General features: G+C 38.8%; 1 protein-coding gene across 1 annotated transcript in view; it reads right to left on the reverse strand.

Moving 5' to 3' along the window:
* The window catches only part of LOC108055463 (uncharacterized), a 48927-nt gene extending 33025 nt beyond the window's left edge, over positions 1-15902 (reverse strand). The window contains exons 1-2 of the mRNA XM_044395112.2: positions 15398-15902; positions 2638-2674 (exon numbers count right to left, since the gene is read on the reverse strand). The gene's annotated coding sequence lies outside the window, so the exon portion shown is untranslated. The remainder of the gene's footprint in view (positions 1-2637; positions 2675-15397) is intronic.
* Positions 15903-21157: the final 5255 nt, after the last annotated feature.

Below are 21157 nucleotides of genomic sequence, written 5' to 3' on the forward strand. Positions count from 1 at the left end.
CTCTCCCTTTGGAGCTTCGCTTGGGGTTTGTGTTTGAGGTTGGCGATTCAGTTTGCTCACCCGCGCGCAAGCAAATAAAAAATAAAACATCCAAATCCAAAAAACAAAAATCTGAAATCAGAAACTTTTTATTGCATTCTGCTTGGCGAATGTCTCGCTTCCGTTTTTATATATTTTGCACGCGCAAAATTTATTTTGTGATTTATGGGGCGCAAAGCCAACAACAGACACGCAGAGGGCGACAAACTCGGATTGGCAGACTTGTCGGCGCGACTTTCTGGCCGCAGACATACCAAGTTTCCATATTTACAGCGGAATTGCGGACCAAATCAAGAGGCAAAGATAACCTTGAAGTTGGTGGCAGTTGGAGTTGGTCTTTTATCGGCTGTGGCAAACATACTTTGATCTTTTTAGTAGCACAGATCAAGCTTAATAAATCCATATTTAAAATTAGAAAAAATAATAACTTGAGGAAGGAAAAGTACAAGAAACAAAACTGGGATAAACCGCAGTTGAGTAATACATATATTAAAAAAGCTTGGCATGTGAACGCCATATTTAAAAAAAAAAATGTAAATGCCATTTGGTTGTGCTTATTAATCCCAATCGAAATGTAGAAGAAAATTTTAAAATGCAGCCATTAATTAAAAAGTTATGAGCAAATAATGTAATGCAAGCAGTGCAATCAGTCGATTTACTGCTTGCATAACTTCATTACTTAGTAACGAGTATCGGGATTGAATTTTAAATTTAATAAAAAGTGAGAATTTTATTTAAAATTTTGGAGTTTGAAGAATGGCGTAAATTCATAACTATCATTTAAAGCAAAATATCTTATCAATTTTCTGAAAAAAACATATGTTGGTACATCAATGTTTCGCTTAGTTAAATTCCATTAAATTTCCTTTAAAAGGCGAGCCATCACATAACTTAACAAATAACGACTCAATTAAATGCAATTTGTCACCAATCACGTCCGATCGAAAGTGGTCAAAACGGCGAAAATCCACCGACCACTTTCTGGCCAACACATTTCCCAACCTCGGCGGGCCATAAAGCTCGTAACCAACTTTTATTTCATAAAGCCTCTTGACGGTAATTGCTGTTTGGTGCTGTTTGCATTTTTAATACAATCGGTTTATTCTTTTTTAATGGTTTGCATTATTTAAGACGCCACTGTCAACAAGCTGTCGACTCTCGGCTGTCAATTGCAAAAATGTTGGGCCCCGGATTTTTCCGTCAGCGAATCATTTAACATTGTGTTGTTTTTCGCCCTCCGGTTGTGCATTGATTTTGCCGCTTCATTTTTGATGCCCTGATGTGACATAAATAATATAAATAACACATTTGGCGATGCAACATTGTTTTTCAAAACTCAAATATGACCCTTGGGGTTTTTTCCCCGTGACTTTGTCGATCCTTGATGTTGGGTAATTATGCACAGTATAGCAATCCATTTGGCATTATGATAATGACAGACCTTCTGCGGCTCCCTAACCAATTATGTCGAGGTGTTAGGCCGTCAAATGACATACTATATATATACGGAAGAAAAAAAACGGTTCAAATCCAAATCTGGTAAAACAAAAAAGAAAAAACCCAGCGACGCAAAGCCAAATCGCAGGGGCAAACAATGAAGTGTGTGTGTTGGCTCAGTCGGCAAGTGACATGCAATTATTTATACATTAGCGCTGGGGCGGGAGAGTAAGGTAAATATTTGCCACAAACTTTTGTCAAGTTGTACATTGCGTATACGGTAAACAATTTGAAATACATTATCTGCTGGCGTAAGGAAAGAGTGTGGAAAAAGCAATTATCGAATGGGGCAAGGGCTGTAAAGTATTTGGCTTTTTGAACTTAAAATCCAGGATCTCAATAATTTATCGGGGGTCGGGACTCGAAGGACTCACTTTAATGTGGCCTGGTAAAATATGCAAGACCTTAACCGCTTGCGGCAGTCACTCCCTCAATCGCTCACTCAGTCAGTCAGTCAATCGGAAGGCCAGAACCGTCGACAGGCGGGCTCAAAGATAAGGAAATCAGGAAGTTCTCCATCTCCACCATCCTTATCCTGCGAAAACTCTTCTGTCTACTTGTTGCTGGTAAACGTTTTCCACTTGTTCACATGGCAAAAAATGCCTTGAGGTGTTTGGCAAGGAAATTTATGGAACCCAGCACAAAATGGAAAAAAAAATCAACCTCAGCGGTTCACGTTCGGCTGATTTGGAAAACATTTGAATGGCGCCATAAAATCACTTAAGTGTGTTTTGCGGCACACACGTTCCATGGCGCCCATTTCAATATTTTTTGTGGCATATTTACGGGCGTTGACGCACAGGATTTAAGGATTCAAGGCCCGCAGTGTGGTAACCGAAAACCCATCAGAACCGACACATTGCACATTTTCCATGGAAACGCAAGGGCGAGGGCAAAAATCGAAATGGCTATGCTGTTCAGCATATGTGTAGGCGCTTTTCCAGCTTTTCCGAGGGGAATTCTCGGTGTTCGACTGCGAAACAACCATATTAAATTTGTTATAAATTAAGATTGATACCGATGCGTCCCTTGGGTCCCTTAGTTTGTGTGCGTGTGCTTTTCTTGTGGGGTTGAACAACCCGTTTTCATATCTTCACTTACATCCACTTCTTGGAAGCTTTTCCCGTCGTATCATTAACTGCAAAGAGAAGGGATGAAAATGATTATTAGCTGGGAGTAATCTCTTAAGCTTTAGATTTGAATAACGATGTGGTTGTGGCGGAAAACTGCAAGATGAAAAATGAGTCTGACTGGAAAATCCTTCGGCCATTACAACGCTTCCTCGAAGTCACTTTTCAAAGAAAACTAGAATACACTCTTTTCGCTTGTCTCAGGACGAAAGTCCTTTGTGGTTCAGTGAGTCCATCAGAGTCTGCCAACCGCAGCACATTCTCAACTTGAATCAAGGATGCATGGCTTACTTAAGCACTCCATTTGACTTTAAAGGGTTTAAATGTAAGGAAGATTCGAAGGCAGCTTCACAAGTCAAATATTTTCCCAACAGATGTCTAATACATCAAATAGATAATCTATGATAATCTTTGATTTCAAAAATATAATAAATTCGTTAGAGATTCTACAGAAATAATGCGACTCGAGTTCAAGGTTATTTTGTAATAAAATGAAATATCCAACTTGTTCTTTCAATGACTGTCAACTATTAATTTCAGGGAAATATTTTAATTTCCGGCGAAAACTTTTTCCTCAGCCGCTTTTCTAGGCTGTCACTTAACCCAATATCGGTGCCGATAATTTAGCCATTCAGCCAGTTACAGCTAATTCACTTAATTTCGCACTCGAAAGTGGCCGGTGAAAATAAAACAACTTAAAAGCGTTTTTCTTTTTATTTTTCAGCTTTTTCTGTTTTTTTCTGCTTTGTTTATCGCCAACTGGCAACGAGTCGTGCAGTTCAGGGCCTGGGCCATCGAATGGCTTTTTAATTGACAGGCCTGGGAGCGTGGGAGGGCTGCTCCGAAAGGGGAATCCAATAATATAAAAAACAACTTGAGCACCGGACACAGAAAAAAAGGTCAAACCAGGTAGGCTAACTGAAAAGCCAACGGACAGCTGCGTTGCATCGGCTTTTTGGAGCCGTTACTGGAGCTGCGATTTTGAACTGGGTTTGCGTTTTGGGATTGGGATTGGGTGAGATTGGGACTGGGACGTCGGCCGACGGCAGCTGGGAATTCACTCAGTCGTGGGGAACTCGACTTGATTAAAGATTTCACACTTGATTAAGCACCGGGGCCAGCAGATCCAATTGCCAGTTTCAAGTTCGCCGGGGCCACTGCGGATGCTTTTTCTTCACTTTTCTCCTCGTTTCCCAGCTGTGCGAGCCGAACTTTGTTTATTTTCGGATTTTGAATAAACAACTCCAATTGTTCAAGGTAAATTGGTGGACAAAAATGGGGAGAACAATGGCAGTTTAATAACACGTTTATTGGCACAGAACTTGGTCTTTTAATTGCTTTTTTTAAATATATTTTACTGTTCAGTGCATAAAATAAATAATCACTTTTTGTATAGCTTTGGGTAAATATTTTAATTAAATATATAAAAATTGTTCTCATATGTGAAATTTATATTCTAATTAAATAATTAATTTTTGTTTTCTACTCATAACAATTGAAACTAAATAATAAATATAAAACAATTATTTAAAATCCAATAAATTTACTCTTTGTTTTATACATAAGTTTCTAATCAAGAGAGAAAATGTATATAAAGCAATTATTTCTTCAGTTCTTTAGCATTCGAATAATAACAACAAAATAATATATTTTCCCAACTGAGGTTATTTTCATGAAAACTCATCTTCTAAATCAGATGAACAAAATAAAGTATTTTTTCGTACATCTGCCCCATTTCATTTCTTTATCTATCTCTATCAATCTCGGTGCCCCGCCAGCGGAAAAAAAGGCAGCTTGGACAAAGCCACAGAAAAACTCTCTTCAAATATTTTATTTTATTCATAACAATAGCAATTTGAATAAACCAGCCTCCTGGCTATTTATCTGTCCGCTTTAAAGCCAAGGCAATGGAGAAAAAATGACGGCCACAAAGCAGAAAGCCAAAGCAACTACAATTAAAAGGGGAAAATAAAAGTCTGAATCGTGATCCGAGGCGGGGAATAACTGGGTCAAATCCCAGATGAGGGCGGACCCCTCGATTTGAATGGAAATCGCTCGCTAAACTATGGGAGAGGCTTTGGGGGAACAGAAATCACGAGATCTCTGCCAAGGAAAAGGAAATGTGTCGGAAGAGAACCATTCCCACGACCACATGCACGCAGAATTGCAAGGTTAAGAGCAAAGTTTTAATCAGGATGGTAAAACTTCATTAATTTGCCACCAACTTTTCTACGAGCCACTTGACTAGGCTTCAAATAAATGCCATTACAGCGGGCTGCAATCGAAAAAGAACGTGCAAGTCGTGTTGGCCCATGAAAAGCCAACGAGGCGGTTGCATAAATAAATAATATAACAAAACTAAAAAAAAACAAAAAAATAAAAAGTAACCCAAGCTGCCAGCAGCCGTTGCACATTTTATGCAAATATCGGTCGGCCGAAGAAGAAACTTTCGTTTCAACCTAAGCGTTAATAGGAAACTGAGGGGTTGGTTGGTATAAAAAAAATGCAGGGTGGTTCGTGAGGGATTCAGGCTGGGCCACATGACCGCACACTGCACCACTGCAAGTCCTCGACTCCTGCGCCTCCCCTCCCCCTCCCCCACAAACGCTTCTTAACTTGCCCTCTGGCCAATGGATATGCATATGCACTGGAAAAATCCATATGATTAAATCCACCATTTTCCATTAACCAATCAGGCTTATTTTAGAATGAATCAAAATTATTTTTAAAAATGTTATATGTTGTAATACCATAACATGTTATAATAACATAATAAAATTTTCCGATATCCTTTAGAAAAAATATTTTAAAACACTACTTGAAATATTTATTGGTATGTAAAACTTGTTATACAAGAAATTAAAATAACACTTGAATATAAAAAAAAGAGTAGATTTGTTCAATATTTTTGTAATTTTAGAAATTATAATTTGTGGTTTTCTCTTAAAGTTTATAAAAATAATTAATTTTGTTTTTGCTCTTACCATGAAATGGTTAAAAAAAATTTTAATCGATTTAATACCATAATTTTTCTCAGTGTACTCATGCTTTTTATGTTTATATGCAATGTTCCTCGACTAACAATGAAACCGTTATGAGTCCAGGGGTGCAATGCATAAGCTTGTATTATTTTCATTCCTCCCCCCGTTTGCAGCTCTTTCAGACTTTATGACACGTGAATGTGTAAGGTCTTGTATCTGTGGTCGAGCGTTTTGCGGTTTTTATGCCAAAGCCCAGCATCTGAAATTGATTTTTCATATTTAATGCCAAAGTATTACGGGCTGGTAGCGAAATGAAAGGGGGAACAGCGGCAGAATGGTAAATGTTTCTTTTAGATTTTTCATTAAACGGAAAGAACGAGGTAAATAAATTTCTACGGAAATTAAAACCAAAGTCCCTGAAATTAGTTTTTCAAGCATCAAATTAAGTAACAAATTTCTTTTATTTTCGATTCAAATTTTATTTTCTTTTACCCATAGAAAACTCATTATTTCATAATAACGCCGAGCAATAACCCATGGCTTCCCGCAATATGTCAGCTCTTGATTTCCATATTGACTGCAGGGGGAGTAATAATAACATTGGAGATATTGTGGGCAGACTGGGGGCAATGGTAGCGCCACAACCTCGTAAATGGAAACCAAATACAGTTGTGGATATGTAGATGCGACAATACAGTCGACTGTCGACTGGTGCATAAATACAAATGTAGATGTATCTGGCGGATACAATTGCTCGCTCGGCGATGCTGCGATCAACGGATATTGAGGTAGTTTTTTTTATTTTTATGTTTTTGCCGGTGCCGCTTATGCAAATAGTTTGGCGAATATACAACTAACTCGTCTCGGCTTTTATGCATTTATTCGTCATGACTACAACGACGAATTTATATACATGTTTATGTGACTCTGGGGCAATTATTCCGATTTGCTTGACCGAAAGCGTAACGCGCACGCGTTCATTCCAAAACTTGAAAATGAAAAACGGGTGCAATGCTCGTCGAGAGAGTTAGCGAAGCAGTCAATCAAATATGGCAAAAACCGCAGACTTTGGTTTTTCATTGCCAACTCTCATAGTCATCGTCATCCCAGTTGCATTCGCACTTGGCTGAAGAGCAGCGTCTTTGATGTTTGGCTGTCATCCCATACATACGGCTTCCATCACAGTCAAGACCAGTCGAGAACAGGCTAAAAACTAACCGCCTTCCAGCTGAGTCCTCAGCAAACCTCAAAAACCAATTCTATGCTTTGATTATCGCGCAATCCGAGTCGTTAGTTGCCGAGGGTCTATCCATAAGTTATTCTTTATTATCCTACCAATTTCATGGCTTTTTTGATTTTTACTCGCTGTTCAATAAATCTTAGCTTTAATACAAATAGTATAAATCAATGGCGAATTTCCACATTTTATTGAGATTAAATTGCGGCTGAATAAATTTATTTTTCTTATTTATTGGAAAGGCGATAGCCCATGAATTTTGATTACACTGTGCAATTCAACTAATTTTCTTAAATTCATTTTATAAACTTTTATGAATTATGAATTCCTTTAAATGACATTTCAAGTTTTTAGGGGATATCTTTAATTTTCTAAGTGATTAAAATGGATATCTATTGTTTTAAGTGCATGACCATATCTACAGATCTCTTACATTAAAGTTTAAGAAACTTTAAACATTTGTTCTGACTATTTAGCGATATATCTATTTCAAAGTACAGAATAATAATGCCAACCCGCGTGGCCAGCTCACATTTCGGTGCCTTGGGCCTCACGTTCCGCCCTAACTGTAGATGTCATGTGTGGGTACTCAGCTCAACAACTCGGCAACAACTTCGCCTTGTTGTATCCGTATCTTCTGTGGGCCTGGGATGTATCTTCTACTCATTGCGCGGCTCGTAAAAAGCTCATTAAACAAAACGCTGTTGACAGACTGACTGACTGACTGGCTGCCAGGATTGAAGGCGGGGGTATAGAGTTTTTTGGGGGGATTTTCGGAGATTCTCGTCATTGTAAAGAAAGAATGAAAAAACATTATATCAACGCACAGCTAACGAATGTAACTGTAACTCTCGGATTTTCGAATGCAAAAGATACAACAAAAGCGGTAAAGGCAGCAACGGTTTGGCTGTCAAAATAATTACAAAGCCCGACATTGTAGCGACATGTAATTAACGTAAAACGCGTGTGCCTTCTGGTATCTGCGGAACTCACGTGAAACGTATCTGCAAGATATACGAGTGTGTACCGCATACGAGAATGCGAGTACACAGGTGCCTAATGGCCGCCGTCATTTGTTTTTTGTTTCTGGCCCGTGAAAAAGTGAAAAAGTGAGGGAAAGAACGAATGCCACGAGTAAATTTGATTAACCCAAAAAGAAAGCGAACAGCCCGTCATATCTTTGCCCTCTTTTCGTGTCGGTTTCCCTCCCTTTCCCCCGGCTGATGTCATTTTCATTCATCGCTTTATGGACCGTCTTATTCGTGTGCCCTCCATTTAATTGAACGCCTCGGTCGCTTGAGTGATCCATAAAGTTATTTCCCATACTAAAGTCTTTGGATCAAGTTGGCCCATCAAACAGGGCGATAAAGTTTTATGCTCTTCGTGCCATTGAATGCATCTTAAAGTTGTCGTAGGCCACTGTCCATAAGACGAAAATATAGTTTGATGGATTTATCACGTGGAATAGCCCTGAACTTCATGGCTTATGATAGCGTAAAGTGCTCGCTTTTGTGTTTGGTCTTAATTAATCTGATTATGATCTGGTAATGGCCATGTACTCGACGGTTTTCATGAGAAAATCTCCTGGCCCCGAAAGGGATTTACTTGGATTACATTTGGAAGGAGGTTCAAAGGATTTCAAACAGCTGGGTTCAAAGTTATAGTAATAGTACTTAACTTAAGAACAATATGCCAAAAATAATTAGTAGTATCTGGAAGTTCTGTTAAATACATAAAATGTTTATATTTGTAATTTTACAATAAATTTATTATACCTTTCGTAAAGTTGAACAACATATTCATTTTCGATTGTGGCCCTAATTTACTAGGCCCGCTCAATTATCTATCAACCTTCATCCAGATGTTTTGGGTATTTCCTGCCCGGGTTTTGCTCATTACGAATTGAACCTGTGCACTTGAAATGCTCGCATTTCGCCTACTTATTGATAAAACAAAACTGAAATGTGACATGGGAATAATTAAAAGCTTTTGGGCAGGTGGGTGAGGAAGTGGGTGGTGTGTTGTAACGGCAGCCAAGCGCAAACAGAACATAATTAGTATGTGTGCGCGGAATGCCATAGAGAACACTAACAGATACAATTGTATCTATATATCTATGCATGTCGCTGGCAGGCAACACCAAAAAACAAACCGAAAAAAAAATGAAAATGCTGAAAAACAATTGTAAGCGAACATTGTAGCCAACATGCAGCCACGACAGCAGCTACATCCACCGACAACCCGAAACACGGCATAATGCGACACAAAGTTCCGCTAGAATGCCCAGGCCCATGGCCCAAACCCAAGCCCATTCCCATTATCTATTCCCCTGCCACCATGACCCTCACCCTTCACCTCATCCCTTACCAAAAACCAGCTGCTGTTGCACTCCTATCTTTTTCGGGGAGAAAGGTTCTCGTTGTCGGCCAATTGTTTGGCTCTTGTTGCCAAACATTCAGCCAACGGGCAGGAGGCAAATATCGAGAATGTCGGCTTTTGGCCAAATAAACTGCAAGTGCAGCCACTCAACTTGGCCAACAACTTGGCTCACGAGTTTGCCCACAGTATGAACAGGCATTAGAAGGGGTCTTCCAAGTGATGGCGAAATAGCAAATAGTTGCATTCGAAATTTGTAACATAATTCGTAAAAATGGGGAATTACTTCGTAAAAAATTAAACAAATTAAAAGCTACATTTTTTAAAATGTAAGGTATATAGTAAACTTTTAATCTATCAAAAGATCTTACCAACCAAAACAAAAAAATACAGAAATTTGTATAATTTATTGTGAATTGTAAAATTACGAAATTGTAATATTCTTAATGCCTTACTAAACCATAAGTTAGTGGTTTGAGGTATTTTGCCAACTGATTATGATATGTGTTGCTTTGCTCAACACGTCCTCGACTAATTAATTTTATTGGGCAAACAAGAATATTTATAAATGATATTAATGCTATAAATATATGTATAACATTTCAGTTAGTGTGCTTTATTAGTTCACCGAACACGAAAGACGTGCCAGCGTTTTTCTGCCGGGAGGTCAGAACCATTGATATTGATGGATGGACCCCCTGGCAGCTGGAAAGCTCGGCTAAACTCAATCAAAGCGTGACAGAGTGCCAACTCCACGGGATCGGGAATGGGATGACGGCTCATAGCCTCACGCTCCAATAAAGTACCATATATTCATAGAAGGGCCACCGAACTATTCCTGCCGGAGTTCACTTAATACAATTTTAAACAAGTTGTTTTTCCTGCCCCATCACCCGCAACCATTTATGTGTGCTGTGCTCATGTTTTAGCAATGTCGTTTACCTGATACATTTCATTCGCCCCGACACAGTCATAAGTTCTGGAGGAAATCGTGACAGGCAGTCAGTCAAGCGGAGTACGAAAAACGTTTGATGGGCTCCCAGACCCCACTTAACCCCCCAGAAGCATTTGTTATTAAAAAGGGTTAGCTGTGGCAGGTTAGGGTTAAATACAAAAAATATATATAAATCTGTAAGCTGTTCATAAAAATCTAATTTATCATTTTTCCCATATTTATCAGTGAAATTTTGCAGCATGCTAACCGAATTTAAAAGTAAAAATAGTTATTTAATATTTATTTTACTTATAGTTTTACCTCAATGAAGCAAAGAATTTTACTGATATTTAGGAATGGAATTTTCAGCATATTCACTCTATTGAAACGTACAAAACTTCTATTTATTCATTTTACTTGCAGTCTTTCTAGAAAAAAATCAAAATTCCTGTAACTTATGCACGTGAGCATATTGGAATTTCTAAGAAGACCTCTCTTATCCCCGAAATCAATTCGCTGCTGGGAACCAGGAAGCCGTCGAAATATGAAGAAAAATTGGAATGTAAATTCCTTGGGATTAGCATAAGCGTGTCCGAAATGCTCTTTGTTGCCACCGAAATGGAAAGGAGGAAAATTTATTGTGAAAACAGCATTAAATTAATGAAGCATAACATGGATTCTCGCAAGAACAGAACTTTTCGTGCTCATTGTTAAGCTTTTTGTTTGAGTTACAATTGAGGCAGACAGACCCGACAAAAAAAAGGGGATAAGATGGGGAAAACGGAAGTTTTGGGAGCCGGCGACTGGCATCCCTTTTATGTTCTTATGCTCTGTGGCCAAACTGTTGCTTTCAGACGAATAACGAATATTTATGGCTTATCAATTTTGCAGGACACGTGCGAAAGGAAAACCAAAAAGGTCAGCAACCCACAGGCCCAAAAACAAAAGCTGGAAACCCCCCGGGTGTGCTAAAAATTCAATTAGCAGGCTGCCTAATAAGAAGGCCATTTTAATTGCTGGTAATAGGCAAAAAATTGCGCATACGCAGCATCTGCCCGGCAAGGAAACATTTTACATATCGACATGGTTTAATGGTTTTTAATTAATTTTAATTAAATTTCAACGCTGCTGCTGTGTTGTTTTAGCATATTTTCGGTGTCACAATTTTCCCGCCCCTCTACTTTGTAGTCAGGGAAAAGCAGCTTTGGCCATCCAAAGGACTGGCGAGAGACGAATCAAAGGTAAAACCTCCTGGCGTTCCAGGACAGCTTGTTTGTCCTGCTAATTAAAGTTGCGTAAAAGCAATTCCATTGTTGTTCTTGTCCGGCAAATACTTTGTGCAAATCAAAGTGACGACCTCGGGCGGATCCAAAGGAGTGACTAACATTGTTTACCCACCTGTTCTTTCCGCTTGACAAGATGGGATGCGAACTTTTGCCGTGAGAACAGGGCATTACTCTAATAATGCTAATTGCTCGAGCTTCTTAGGGAAAGTTTATCCTAATAGATTTGTACGAGTTAATTACTGAGTGCTCTTGTGAGTATAAATGGTAGCACTTAAGTTAGAAGAAAGATAAACTGATTGCTTTCTATTTAAATGAAATATTAATTACTGTTAAAATGTAATACAAAACAAAATATTAAAATAAACGAATTTTAATTAAAAATGTAATTTTTATACCCTTGCAGAGGGTATTATGATTTCAGTCAGAAGTTTGCAACGCAGTGAAGGAGACGTTTCCGACCCCATAAAGTATATATATTCTTGATCAGCATCACAAGACGAGTGGATCTAGCCATGTCCGTCTGTCCGTCCGTCTGTCCGTCTGTCCGTCTGTCCGTCTGTCCGTCTGTCCGTCTGTCTGTTTCTACGCAAACTAGTCTCTCAGTTTTTGAGCTATCGGGATGAAACTTTCCCAAAAGTCTTCTTTCTATTGCAGGTAGTATATATGTCGGAACCAACCGGATCGGACAACTATATCTTATAGCTCCCATAGGAAGGATCGGAAAAGAAAACGTTAAAAAAATTCTAGCTTCGGTGTTTTTTGAAATATTACCTTCTACTTTTGGGGATGTTATTTTTTAAATATTTCTGAATTTCGAATTAATTATTTAAAAAATCGGACTACTATATCATATAGCTGCCATAGGAACGATCGGAAAATTAATGGAAAAGTAATAGGAAATAAATTCTAGCTTCTTTCGTTTTTATTGTATTATCTTCTACTCTAGGATATGACTCTTTTTAAATATTTCCGAATTTCAATTTTAATTTTATCAAAATCGGACGACTATTTCATATAGCTGCCATAGGAACGATCGGAAAATTAATGAGAAATATTAGAAAATTGAACATTTTTGCGATTTGTTAATTAATAGGAATGATCTGCAAGGGTATATAAGCTTCGGCTGGCCGAAGCTAGCTTCCTTTCTTGTTTAAAATACATTTTGTAGATTTCAAGAAATTGTTATTTAGAGTGCAGAATTATATTCGTAATTACTTTCTCAAGTTCATTAATTGCAGGCTGATGGAAAATGCACAGACAAATTTGCACAATCATAATATTTGCATAGACTTTGAAATTTATAGACAGTGAATTTAATGAAGTCGAGTTGACTGACATTGATAGGCAATTTTACGAAAACATTATCCCAAAAGTACGTGTCTAGTCGATCTTGACAATGAGATATTCCTTGTTGGCTTGCGCAATTTACCCATCTCATAATCAATTACGGCCTTTGGCCTCAATAAATGGCCATATTCCCAGAAGAGTTCCAAGTGCCAGGTAGCGTGTCAATTAAATGACCATAAACAAGGCCGACGCCGTTCGAGACAATCATTGAAATGGAAATTGGAAAATGGAAAAGTCAACACAATCGATTCAATAGCGGAAACGAAAGCAAACTCAAGTTGCACTATCGATGAGCAGCGACGTCTGCGTATACGTAATTTTTGAGTTGACACTCATTTCCTGACTCTTTTCCAACTATTTATAGCTGATGTGGTAGCTGCTATGCGGAGACTCCTCACTTGTAGCAGCCTCTCTTCTTTATTGTCACCCAACAATTTGCAGCCATTATTTAAATGGCCTAAAAAGCAGAGGACCAGCTGCGTCCTCCACTTTTGGGTGACTGGTTGTGGATGATATCCCATAAAGGTCTGTGGACTTAAGTTTAAGTCCCAACTGCCAAAAGATACCCAGAAATGGCATGCAATTGGCTTCGGATTGGGATTATGAATATTATAGCACACGTTTTGCTAAATGGCTTATGGGAAAATAACTTTTTTATTTCAAACTTCCGGTTCACAGCGGACCTGGGCGACGTTTTTACAATTATTGGGATGTCTTTAAATGTTTTTAGAACTTTTATGATTTAAAATATAGCTTTAAATCATTTTTGCTAGTGAACAAGTGATGTTTACATAAAAATAATAAAAACTAGTTTATTGGCACTATGCTTACTTAAAATTCCTGTATTTACACTGTCAATAAATTTTATTTTATGATAAGAGATGGATTTAGAATCTTTGTTTCAAATATAATTCTATTATATTTTTTAAATTATATAAAATCAACCATATTCCGATTTTATTTACAATTTTCGTAAATTTGTACTGATTTCACATTTTCTTTTAATACTTTACTTACTCACTGGAAAAATCTTGGCTTGGTTTAAGCCTTGAATTACTGAGATTAGATCAAACTTTCTTTACTCTAGGAATCTTAATCGCAGATGAATAAAGAGGCTTGGGTAACAAACGCTTTTCCTCTTGTCTCTGTGTACTGGCTCCGATATCCGCTTTCATCCGGGCCCCAGAGTGGCCCACTTCAAGCGAGTGCCATGCAAATGGGATCGGACCCAGAACGCCCTATTCTTTGTCTGGTCTTCTGGGTCTGGGCCCAGTTTCTTATCTGCCGCGCCCATCTGGGCCTGCCACTCGACGCCGACGTCGTCTGGAGTCGGATTCTCAAAGCGAGGGTCTTCAGATGGAAGATGGCAAATGGGAGTAGGAACAGGAGTAGGACTAGGAGTCTGGAGTCTGGCTAAAGATTCTGGATGCATGTCTGCAGCGTTTGGCTTAACAAGTGATAAACTTGTCGCTTGTCCGCTTCAAGTCCTTTGCCATTTTATTATTCCCGCCTCCGTAGAGAGTGCTCCATAGAAGCCATTACCCCCCATTCACCGCCATTCTCCGTTCTCCAAACTCCTTGCAGTGTACTTGCTGCAAGTCGCTGTAAATAGTTAAGTACAAATTGCATGGCTAATTTGAGCTGTTGCATAAGGCTTAAGAGCACTCACGCACACACAGACTCCGCACTTCACATCGTGTTGACAAGTTGACCGTAGAATTAACCGGCGAAGGTGTGAAGTGACAGAAGATTTGGCTTGAGTAATGACCGTTGCGAGCTGAGCGCTGTGCCCATGAAGTAGGCAGGTTTATTAGCAACTGTCAAGAAATAATTTCCACAGACACTGAAAATTTGCGGCTTGGTTCCATATAATAGAGAACTGTACTTAGAGTCAAGGAACTTGAGCGCAAACCTGAACTACAAAGTAAAATACTTAGAAATGGTTCCACCTGCGAAAATGGTTCTAACATTGATATCTGAATTTTACCTGACATGGCTTCAAACCCAAATTGACTCATAATAAAAACTTTCATCCCCGAAACTTTCTCGCGTCAGAAATTGTTAAAATGTTTGCAAAAAGTAACAAGATTGGAAAAATAAGTAAAAATATTTGCCATTTTAAAATGAAATTAAATACATTTTTAAAGTTGAATAAATAAAAAAATTGTACAAATTTCACAAAAATTAAATGTAATAAATATTGAAAATTGAATATAAAATTATTTAATTTAAATTTTTTTATAAACTATAAAATGTCTAACAAAATTTACCCTACCACATACTAAAGTCACAAGCTTTATAGCCCATTATACAGTCAGTTTTCAGCCTATTAAAGCCTCTAATGCGATAAGTATACACGGCAAACACTAAGCCACAATTAACGCAGTTCGAAATAGTTCCACAAATAAAGACAATCTACCAGTTTACCAGTCGAGTTTCCCACACAGGGTTTCCGTCGTACCCATAACCCAATTCCGATTCGGAATGTAAACCCTCTCTAATTATGATTTATTCCACATCTGGTCAACACCCCGACCTTAACGAAAGCCCAAAAGGCAATTGAAACTTACCAGCTGCAAATGTTTGTTTGTTTGTTTGTTCGCCTATATTTACAGCTCCATTTGTATGCAGCTCGGGAGCAACTTTAACTTCATTTTAATGGTTATATTCACCGACATCGTTCGCTGGGATCGCTGGTTGATTTGTTGTTTTACCCGTTTACCGTTCTACAAACGATTTCAATTGCGAGCAGCACAAACACACAATCACTGCACTTTGGGGAAGATCTTTTTTCCAAAAATATTTTTACAAAACACGTCGGTAATTTGGTTAAATAATTAGGCTAAAGCTAACGCAAATAAATGGGTCTGCGGTAGTTAAATTTCGACAAAATAATGGTATTACACCTTTACACAACGGACTAATTTAGCATTTGTTTAATGGGGCGCAAAGAGGCTTTGTTTTCGATTTGTTTTTGTTGTTTGGTTTGTATTTTTTTGTGGTTTACCAGGCCAGGCCAAAAAATGAATTGAAAATTGAGCGAGTCGGTCGACCGAACGCGTTGAAACTCGTTTTTGAACTGCGGCAACAAGCTTTAAGTTGGCAGTTGTTTCGCAGAGTTCGCATCGAACATGTTGCAGGTTGGAGATTGTGGGTGGGCCAGCTGTTGCTGCTGTACAAGTTGCTGCTGCTGCTGTTGCTGCTGCTGCTGCTGCTCGTGTTGCATGTGCCTCATATTAATTGCAGCGTTTATCCATCGCCCACGTCCACCCGGCGAATAAAACAAACGACACAGAGTTGCAGCCACAAATTTACTCCTTTTTTGTTTGGTTTTTTTCTCTTGCAACGCCTTTGCTACCACCAACGCCTACCAGGAAAGTCGCATAGAATATAAGGCCAGCAAATAAAACGGAGCGCGTCCAGTTAGACAAGCACTCACCTTGTTAAAACCGAACCCAAAACCCTCTGGGTAACCCAACTGCCTTTGCGTTTTATTTACATTTCAGCTGTGCTGCTTTAAAGGCGCATGATTAAGCAATAAATTCACACCAGGCCAAGACAAACGCAAGGCTCCTAGCTGCAACTGAGACACTGAAAGAAAAGTTTAGTTACATAACCATTTTGCATCAATTAAGGGACACAAAATAAATAACTTACGTACATTTAAAGAATTTTTGTAATTATTTACATATTTAATTCCCATAACATCGCTCTAAAAATATTATGAAATCTAAGTTTTTTCCCCAAGTGTATCTACAATTGCAGCTTTGGCGCGAACATTCCCTGTGGGTGGATTGTTGTTGTTGTTAACGGTGTTTTTTTGTTTGTTGTTTATTATAAAGTTTACCTTTTGCTCCAGTGCTTTCAGGCAGATTTTCTATTTGTATTTACAATTGATTTGCATTCAAGTAATCCTGTTTCCACCATTGAAGAGCGGAAGCCAACATCGCACAAGAGCCATGGAGAAAGGTGTAAATATTATGATTATGGTTGAGATAGAGATTGAGATGTAGGCAAATAACATTGCCATCGGTGTGAGTTCAACAGGTGCCTCAAGGCGGGCGATAATAATAGTTGGCAAATGGGAGGGCTTGGATGCAATCGGTATTAGACAAGAACCGCTATCGAGGAAGTGCGGATAATAACGGATATGACGACTTGGCCGATTACGAAACAGAATCTAATACATAATAACCTTTTGACTTTTTAAATATATTCCTATTTGAAAAAAGATAAGTCTACATCAAGGTACCGTTAAAATTGGCAAAAATCAACACTGCAAAAATAGCACTGATAAATAAGATTAGTAAAGAGCATTTAAATATATCACCGATTGAACTTTGACTAAATTAATTAATACAAGCAGAACCAATTAAATCAATAACGTCAATAATATTTTTTTAAAAAACCATAACAAAATTAAACTTAATAAAAGAATTCAACTACCGTAACATATTTTAATCGGGGGTGTCACAGAAATTATTTCCAACCGAAATCCGTTAAAGTTCTTACGTGCATCAATGCAAAATCCAACCGTCTTCGGTTGGAAGAGATTTCTGTGACACCCCTGAATATGCAAAATATATTACCTTCATAATTTCATATATATTTTTTATTTATTCTCGAGTTAGCTATAATTCAAACCATCTGACCAAGCCAATAAGTGAAATTCTATCCTATCTCAGCTCGTGCTTCATTTAAGACTCACCTTTGCGCACCCGTAACTCTCCATGCCGTTACGATCTTAACTCGGTTCAATATTTACATTCTAAATGACTTCATTGCTAAGTCAAACAGATTAAATCTCTATTAGTTTTTAAATAAGCTCCCCCGCCGGCGTTCGGCTGGCGTCAATAGACCCCGAAGAACCCGAGAAACAGAGAGCCCGATCCCAAACCCAGGTCCAAACCCAAACCCGACCCTGACCCCAAGGCGACTTTTGGGCACGCCAATAATGATGACGACGACTACATAGACGACGCATTGTTTCCACCGCCGATCTTGTCCAAGTCGCTTTATCCACTTACTTCCCTCGTGGTCTTCTGGCCCTCTGCTGATGATGACTTAATCGGTGATCGGAGTTTTGGCTCCGGTGGGCGTTATAATGATTTATTATGCCGATTGACCACGCACTGTAACAACAAACTTACTAAGGCGAAATAAGGGGGAAACCAGAATAGCTGGCTGAAGTGGGATACAGTGAGATTGATATACACTTCTTAAGTGATCGTACATGAAAGTGTTTCGATATGATAGGTATTGAACCCTTTTTTGGAGGTAAATTTATTTATAGGTTTTTAATAAAATAATATTTATTCATGTTTATGGTAAGATGACTATAATAAATATGTTAAAATCCCCCAGTTAAAATGAAGAATTTTTTTATTTTTTCTTTCTTTCCATTGGAACCTTACAAACTCTAAAATTATAATAAATTCCGTACATACCAAGGGTTACGATTCCCAGTACTTTCAGGGTATCCATCGGATGCGCAAAAAAGTCAAAAGGTCTGCCAGCAAGTAAGATCCATGGAAACCAGTTGACTGAGAGCCAGATTCCCGCCTGTCCCACTGCTTTACATTTCTCACTCAAAGCTGTGGTTGAGTGGGTGACTGGGTGGTTGGATGGGCGGCTAGATGGGTGGCTTTGTGGGTGGCTTGGGCAGGATTCTCTGTCAGTTGTCCTTGCCTGCGTACCGGCATCCGGATGATATATCACAAACGCAGACGGGCGGCAGGTGTGCGCCGCATCACCCTAGTCATCTTTCTCATTAAGAGGCAGCCAGTCGTTTATTTATGCACTTGACTTACGTGGCGCCTTGGGCGGGCCGGGGCCAAAGGGGGCGCGGCTGTTGGATGGTTGGATGGAAAAAGACCAGACCATCATCATCACAGAGCCAAGAGCCTTAATGAGCATATCATATTTCTCACATGTCCGCTCGGCTGCTTAAACCCATCGTCACCTTTTTGAGCGCCCATTTAGCTTTGAGTGCAATCTGAAATTGTTTCTCGAGTGCACTCAGTGGTGGGGGGACCAGGACCACCCGAAAAAGATGAAATCCAAAACTGACAAATGGCCTGGGCATGGAGGAGATTATTAACCCGCCAGGAGTCATTTAATATGCCCACCTAACGGCAGCTAAACATGCTCAACTGTCACTTTTTAAAGCTCGAAAAGCCGTCATAAAACTTGCCAAGCATCTGGAGAATAAAACTTTATAACATGCATTAGCCTGTGGTCCTGGCTGCTTAAAATGATTCAAACTTTTTCCACTAACAACAAATAGGTTGCCACGGCTCTTGAAAGTTTATGAATACTAAGTGAGTTCGCTGATTGTAAAGTAAATGCAAAACTATTGAAATCAATAAAGAAAACATTGAAACATTCATTCTACATTATTCAGGATTTATAGATTAAAATAGAAAATGGTTTTAAACAAATAAAAGTCTTTGCTAGTTTATACCCCCTTTGACCTTGTAATTACTTTTCGAAATGTAATTAAAAGTCCAAAAGCTTAATATTTAAAAAGATTTAAAGAACAACCATGATTATACTTAGTTAATGGCGAATATACCATTACAAGTGAGTCATTAAGTAGGTGGCAAAACAATTACACCTGGGGTAAAACCAGAAATGAATTATTTCCCATGTCTGCTCCTAGCTTAAAGCGCAGTTCCAGTTAATTGCTCATTAAGACGGGTGTCAGAGGTGCAGACAACTCGAATTGAGTTGTAACAATGCGTAAACCGATCCAAAAATATTCCACCAAGTTTCCAACCTGACAAGCAAAGACGAAACAGTCGCTCACATTAATTATGTTAATTGAACTGCGCGCGGCTCTGTGGGAGAAATTTCGCGGGGCGATGAGGATGACGACGATGACGAGAAATTAAGCCATCCTCCGCGGAACCACAGACACATAACTCATAATGCCATTTGCACATGAAGCAAATGCCTGTCGAGGCATAACTCAGCTCACCTCCGCATCTCCGGCAGACATATGGAACTTATGGAACTTTGGGCGAGACTTCATTAAAACCTGTGGCCGATAGTGGCCTGCATCGCTCCAGGTCCTACGGTTCTGGCTGGGCTCAACTGGGAGGCAATCGGAGGAGCTGCTAGTCGGTCGAGGGACCATCGGTTATAGGCCCAAGACCAAAAACAGACAAACTGCAGTCGTGCCTAATGACCACAAAAATAGCCAAATGCAGTTTAATTTATTACCCTGCTACGTCAATGGTGCACTGGGGTAAAAGTTCTTTAGTTGAGAATATTTGTGCTATCACCAGTTTTGATATTGAGATGCTTTATCTGATTGCTACATTAATTTTTAAGTTTAGTTAATTATAATGGATTTTAATGCAAGCGTAAGCTTATTATTACTGCGCTAGTCACTTTGACAAAATTGCTTATAACATTTTTATATAATACTTAAAAGCTAACAATTTTCAAAATCATTAAATAAGCGAACTATTAACATTTATTATTCCGAAAAAACAATATTTTTATATTGATCATTAATCCAGGGTTTTTCTTTAAGTGTTTGTGTGGAAAAACGAAGTTGAAAAAGTGAAACTCCAGTGAAACCTAAGCGAGAGTTGCATTTAATATTGGAACAACTAAAGAAGTCTAAGGATTGACTTACAATTTTTCCAATAACTGTGGTAAACAGAACTTTATCATCTACCCATGCAAACTATTTATATTTTAGCTGTAGGCGAATAGATAGCAGCCTCTTAAAGATTAGGGTCTCTCAAGAACCCTTAGCAAATACACAAACCATCCTGGGAGCAACAGTTGAGTGATTTATGAGGTTCATCTCCTCGAGTTTTGGCCCCCTGCTGTGTGTTATCACTTAATTTGGAAATTACTCGCCAAATAGGCCAACATCTTGGCCCCTATTTTCCTTCGCCAGTCTGTGGCTTGTTTGACGTATCTGAAAATCGCATTAGCTGCTTGTTTAATTGCACAAAAATGTTTGCTCGCAGCACATAAATTATGCAGCTCCAGGCGAGTTTAGGTGTTTGAAAGACCCACCCGATGAGGTGGGAGGCTGCTCAGAGGATTGGCGGGCCTATTAATAGAACAAGGGCAGCTCAAGGCCAACTGCAATCAGCGAAATCAATCAAAAATATTAAAAAAGGAAAAATGAAAAATACAAAATTAAAATGGTAAAAAGTAAATGGAAAAGCGCAAGCAAAAGGCAGGCAGACAGAGCCCATATATCCTCCCAGATGAGTTGCATTGTCAAGGGGCGAACAATGCATAATTACTGATAATGATTTAGCGCATTGTTGGGGTCGGAGTGGCGGGCACTCGGCTCTATTGTT

Source organism: Drosophila takahashii, chromosome 2L, assembly GCF_030179915.1.
Source record: "Drosophila takahashii strain IR98-3 E-12201 chromosome 2L, DtakHiC1v2, whole genome shotgun sequence".
Lineage (NCBI taxonomy): Eukaryota > Metazoa > Arthropoda > Insecta > Diptera > Drosophilidae > Drosophila > Drosophila takahashii.